This window comes from Vicugna pacos, chromosome 29 (genome assembly GCF_048564905.1).
Source record: "Vicugna pacos chromosome 29, VicPac4, whole genome shotgun sequence".
NCBI lineage: Eukaryota > Metazoa > Chordata > Mammalia > Artiodactyla > Camelidae > Vicugna > Vicugna pacos.
This window is the reverse complement of record NC_133015.1, coordinates 17,019,396-17,025,014: the sequence shown is the minus strand read 5'-3', so window position 1 is coordinate 17,025,014 and position 5,619 is coordinate 17,019,396. Positions and strand designations below refer to the sequence as shown.

General features: G+C 40.4%; 1 long non-coding RNA gene and 1 other non-coding gene across 3 annotated transcripts; both read right to left on the bottom strand.

Moving 5' to 3' along the window:
* Positions 1-996: 996 nt before the first annotated feature.
* On the bottom strand, positions 997-4,269 carry LOC107033559 (uncharacterized). 2 transcript variants are annotated; one of them, XR_001459044.3, is made up of 5 exons: positions 3,928-4,269; positions 3,359-3,589; positions 1,606-1,724; positions 1,296-1,364; positions 997-1,118 (listed from the first exon to the last, which is right to left on the bottom strand). It is a non-coding gene; the product is annotated as an uncharacterized lncRNA (long non-coding RNA). The 2 variants fall into 2 exon arrangements; XR_012065459.1 differs by lacking the exon at positions 3,928-4,269 and adding an exon at positions 3,812-3,909.
* On the bottom strand, positions 1,434-1,522 carry LOC116285988 (small nucleolar RNA SNORD87). The gene has a single exon (XR_004195750.1). It is a non-coding gene; the product is annotated as a small nucleolar RNA SNORD87 (small nucleolar RNA).
* Positions 4,270-5,619: the final 1,350 nt, after the last annotated feature.

Sequence of the window (5,619 nt, the reverse complement as noted above, 5' to 3'; positions counted from 1 at the left end):
TTGTAGTGATGAGTCTGTTGACAAAGCAAGAGAACTAGTATCAAATACTGAGGAGGAAATGGTTTTCAAATGCTGCCTCTGATCACAGGTCATTAGAGAGATGTTGCTGTACACTTTTTGTATTGTTTGACTTACCATATTGAAATCTGAACCCTGATAAAAGCCAGGAATTATGTACTGTGGGACTCAACAGGGGAAAAGCAAGATTTAGCGAAATTTAAATCTTCACCTGGGTAGGATTTCAGTTGTTTTCAAATTCTTATAAACTTGCAAGCCCTGGACAGACTGGACTTGTGACTGTCCAGTCACTATCTGTCTTAATTTAGCATATTATTACTTGTACTACCTTTAGGCCTTTTCTCTTCACAAATGTAAAAGCAAACCAAGAATAAAATAAAAATTTTACAATCTGTAGGTCATTGGTGAAACCATTACTTTTAAGGCGTAATTTATTAAGGAGTTTAGGAAATTTCCACTAGTTAACCCTTCAACACAGATTTCAACTGCATGAGTCCACATAAAGGGTGGATTTTTTTCCAATAAATGCATATTACACTATACAATCTATAGCTGGTTGAAACAGAGGACTTGGAACCTTGGATACAAAGGGCAGACTATTTTCAACTTCAAGGAGGGTTGACCCTCCTAACCGTCCTGTTGTTCAAGGGCCAACTGTGCTGGTTTTTCAGGTACAACAGCAGGTTCTGAAGAAGGGGGTCCTTCATAGTTTTCTAGTATGTAGTAAGTAGGACCTCTCCAGAAACCCTCTAAGACAAGAAAGGGTATGAGGACTGGATATACTAAAAATGCCTCACCAGCTGCCTGCCACCTGACACTTCAAAAAGAATCACTGTCCACAGGGAAGCTAGTTATTGACAAGAATAAACTATCCCTAAAGTATGTTAAAAACAAGTCTGACTAGTAAGCTGTTTAAAGACGGTATCTTTTAAAGAAAACAGACTTTACTGTCTAGCAATAAAAATCATTCGAATGTGGTAATTTTATACGTAATTTATTGTGAGATGATCAATGTTAAATAAAATATTTTTATCATTTGCTTCCATTCATGTCTTCTTGACCAATTCATTTTTCCTTCCAAAAAGTTGTATGCCGAACCTCTGGAAAACAATCAGAAACCAATAGTGAAAATCATTCCATATTCAAGACTCAAAGAAAATCATACACCTGATACACAAATGCATCTTTAACGGGAAATGGCTCCAGCCCTTTGGAGTTTGTCAGATTCTTTGAATTATCAATAGATAGTGGTTGCTTGACAAATCTTAATTACTTACTTGAGGCAATGAAGATTTTTTAAATACCACTGCTAAAGACTTGAGCATTCATCTGCAGGTACCTATATGCTGAAATGAACATTTCACCCATTTTAATAAAAAATGCATTATATTTGAGTAAATCACATAATATAGATTACTGGCACCTCAGTCTTAAAATTATTTCTTCAAAGACACCCTCAGCTGGGTAAACGGCAAATAGTAATTTAAGTCATCATTGTGCCAGTTATTAAACATTTTTGGTACTGCTCTTCAGGAACAATGCCACAAACACATAAAAAAGCACACAATTTAACATAACTTTTGGTACCTTATTAGATGCAGTTGTCCTCTTAGTGGTTTTTTCGCAGCCATCCTGTATAACAAGTTTTTGGAAAACATTTATCACGATGATCTTCATTCATCTTCAACTCACAGGCTCTGCTGCACCTAGAAATTAAATATATTTCATTTTGAATTCTCATTTGTACTTGCATCTGTTTGTTTGGCATCTTGTATGTAGTATGGTCCAAAAAGACTTTTTTCACCACTCTTATCAGGAGCCATAAAAACGGACAAACAAAACCTTGCAATCTATCTGACTCCCAACCAACTTTTTAATAAAAACCACTAACATTATATAGTAGAGCACAGGGAGCTATATAAACTTCTTGTTAATGAGCTCTAATGGAAAATAATCTGAAAAATATATACATATGTGTAACTGAATCACTCTGTTGTACACCTAAAACTAACATTGTAAACTGACTACACTTCAATAAAAAATAAGAATTTTTAAAAAAGACTACACAGTAGAGTAATTTTCTATATTGTTTAACACATCTCTGAAGGAACAATATAATGTGTTTGTGGCTTAATTCTACTTTTTTGGCAGTCAAACTGATAAACCCCAAATTTTAAATACCTGTAATGATTTGAGTATGTATTAATCCTTTTGACTGATTAGGCCCTAATAATTCCATGAATGATCTTTCCAAGATGGAAATGGATTCATTAGCACAGGCAAAAGTGGTGGATATATTTATGATGTTCTTTTACTCTGGCAGTATGGGTTTTAAGACATGATGGTCCTAATGAGTACCCAGCCATTGCTTTTGTCTCAGAGCTTGACAAGGACGAGAAGAGCCAGGTTAAAGGTTAGATATATAAAAACAAGTGTGCAGACCTCCAAATAAAAGCATTATTATGGCAGATCTAATACAGTTTTAAAGCAGAGATACATTATGTTGACATCATTACTGGACATAGTCCTGTAGAACTAAGTCCCAAGTTGCCTGAAAGCATATTTATGTACTGTAAATGGCATGACCGGGGCCACAGATCATGTCCTACAGCACCCCAGGAGGATAAATCATTGAACCAGACAGCTATTGGAAATGATTTATGAAGACATATCAAATGTTGGACCTTGCAAAACAATTTATCATTTTCAAGTCTTGAATGCTGAAATATTTCACATATTAGGAACACCAACTACTGGTTATGAATAATCCTAACTTGGAAAATTCCAGTTTAATATGATCCATGGCACTTCTGCAAACTACATGCAAGTCCCATTTGTGTAAAGCCTAAAGCAACAAAAAAAAAGTTTAGGGATATGTATCTGCAATAAGACTGCTATCCATCCAACTCCCCTCAAAAAGCCAAGTCTAGGCACAAAATCCCAGTTAATGCGCACCTCAGGATGGAAGGCAGTGGAATGGGACAAGGAAGCAAACAGATGCTACGGTATTGGTAATATTCCAGTTCTTAAACAGATTCGTAGGCTCTTGTGTATTTATTATGGTTAAGGACTTATATGCATCATCAAATTTTAATCAAACATTTACTCTAAAATTTTAAAAAATTCCAAGACTTAGCAATTAAAATAGGATTCAAGCCACTTAGGCCTCAAAAAGAATGACTGTCATACCAAATAAAAACTACTTTAAACTACATCTGCCCTGCTGACAATTAACTGTTAGATTGTTTAAGACGAAACAACGTGTATTTCAAATTCGGGGGAGGAGGGGAAAAAACCAACTCATGACTATACCAAGTCTCATCGAGAGGTATTCACTTACAACTCGCTTTTGCACAAGCAAAGTTCTTCCAGTCTCCCAGCTGCTGACCAGTTTCTTCTGTATTATGTCCAGAAATACACATCTCTATGTAAACTCAAGCATCTGAGGGTACAGCAGGCATTTACAACCTAAGGGCCTTCTATACTGTACATGCTGTTCTCCAGCTTCAGTGCCACGTCTCCTGAACACATTTACAACGGAAGATCCTGGAACAAACGCCGCCAGTGCTCCCTGTTAGGTAAATGGTACTGTGTTATCAAATTTAAAAACCAATCACAAAGTCCAGTTAAGTCAGGTTGTCTTAATATCCCTTCCCCCTTTATAGAACGTTAAGGATAAACGAGCGACCACTTAAGGGAACCTGAAACCTTCCAGGCCGCACACAAAGCTTTAATGGGGACATAAAAGGCCTTCACCGAAGGCCCGGGCAGAGCGCGAAGCCACCCGCTGTACCTTCCCGACGCCTCGGAACCAACTGAATCACGCTTAGTTCCTGAGCTGAAAACAGTTGAAATGGGCGTTTACTGAAGAAAAGAATCAGTTAAGACTCGCAGGTAACGGTTACTCACAAAATGCGACTGGACAGAAGGCGCGGAGGCTGCATCATCTGTCGGTGGGGGGAAGGGAAGGTGCCTCCACGGATGACCCTGAGGCCGCGCCCGCCGCTCGGCAGCGCCCGCAGGGCACGGAGCCCACCGGCATGGAGGCCCCGGCACGGGACCCACAGGGCGGAGGGGCAGAGGCGGGCCCATGGACTCTCGCACGCAATCGGGTTCCCAGCAGAAGGAGAGGACCTAACTCCGCGGGAACTCCCACGCGAAGGGCCCGCCGACCGGCCCACCCGCGCTGCCGTCCCGCCCCTACGGCGGACAGCGCCGCGGGCTCCTCCCTCCGTCCGCGGCTGAGCGGAAAAGAAAGCCCAGCCGCCGCGCGTGGCGCTCGGAGCCCCAGCCTGGCCCGCCCCTTCCGGCCCTGGGCCCGCCCCCGGGGCCGCGCGCGCGCCTTCCCGCCGCAGGTTTACTTTGTGCGGCTTTTGGAATCTCCACGAGGATTTCAAGGCTGCTGAGGACCTCACCTTGAGCTATTTCCTTGAAGGTGTAAGTAATTAAACAGTTTGTAATGGATCCAAGGGAGCAGAACATGCTCTAAAAAGACAGAGTCTCCCATTCCTAATTGTATTCGCGTGGCATGCTCCCTCAGGTAATTCAGTCCTTAAAAAACTGGTGATACTGGACACTCCAGTTTAGAGTAAGGGTATGTAGAGTCGATCCCTTAGCACACACACAGAAGAGCTAGTTACTAGAAAAAAAAGGAGCTGTTTTATAGTTCCCGTATATTATAACGATAGCTACTGTTACTACTTTTATTGATAATAGAGAGTTAACAAAACGCATTCGTAAAGCAGTCACCTGCCGTGTTTCTGAACATGTAATTTGCTGTGGATTTTTGTGCCTTGTGTTTTATTATTCTTGTTTCTCTCGATCATATATTGAGTCTTGGCTCTGTAGCACTAGACTTAGAATTAAACAACTGAACCAGTAAAAGACACATCTCCTTTAAAAACTGGAAGTTGATGACATTTTAAATCATTTAAAAATTAAAATGCAGTAACTATGGCAGAGACATCTGAAATTGAACTGAGTGGCCATTGTTGGGTGTGATTTCAGACATATTCCTGCATCACTGAGAGTGTGAATTTTCTGAACTGTGTCAAGACACCACCGGCGGTTTTACTGTACGTGCTGGTAGCTGCTGGCTGCAACCTGTGGTTTCAAAGAATACCCCCTGCTTTTTGCTGCTATATAATCATTTCAATCCCTAAATAATCCTTGTGTAACAAGCACCCTTCTTGTCAGCTCCAGTCCTAATTGTGACGATTTATGTAATCTTGTGATTTTTTTTTTTGCCTTTTTAAGCTTCCCCTATTTTGTAGTCCAGCAGAACGCAGTTCAATTGCTTCTTGGATCTGTGTCTCCTGGGCTGCAGTTCTAACACATCCCAAATAAATGACTCTATTTCAACCAGATCTCCGTTCTTGGAATTCTTGACTAACAAATTCTAAGAAATTGATACAAAATCCAGTGCAAAATATATTTGCCTCAAAGAAACATGATGTGAAAATCTAAACCTAGCAAAACAAATTTTGATTATACTCACTTTACCAAAGGATTCCTCTTTATGAGATAGGCTGGAACCTGAGACCCTTTACCGGAATGCTTGCATCTGAAAGAAACTATAAGGGACATGTGCAGTTGGAGAAA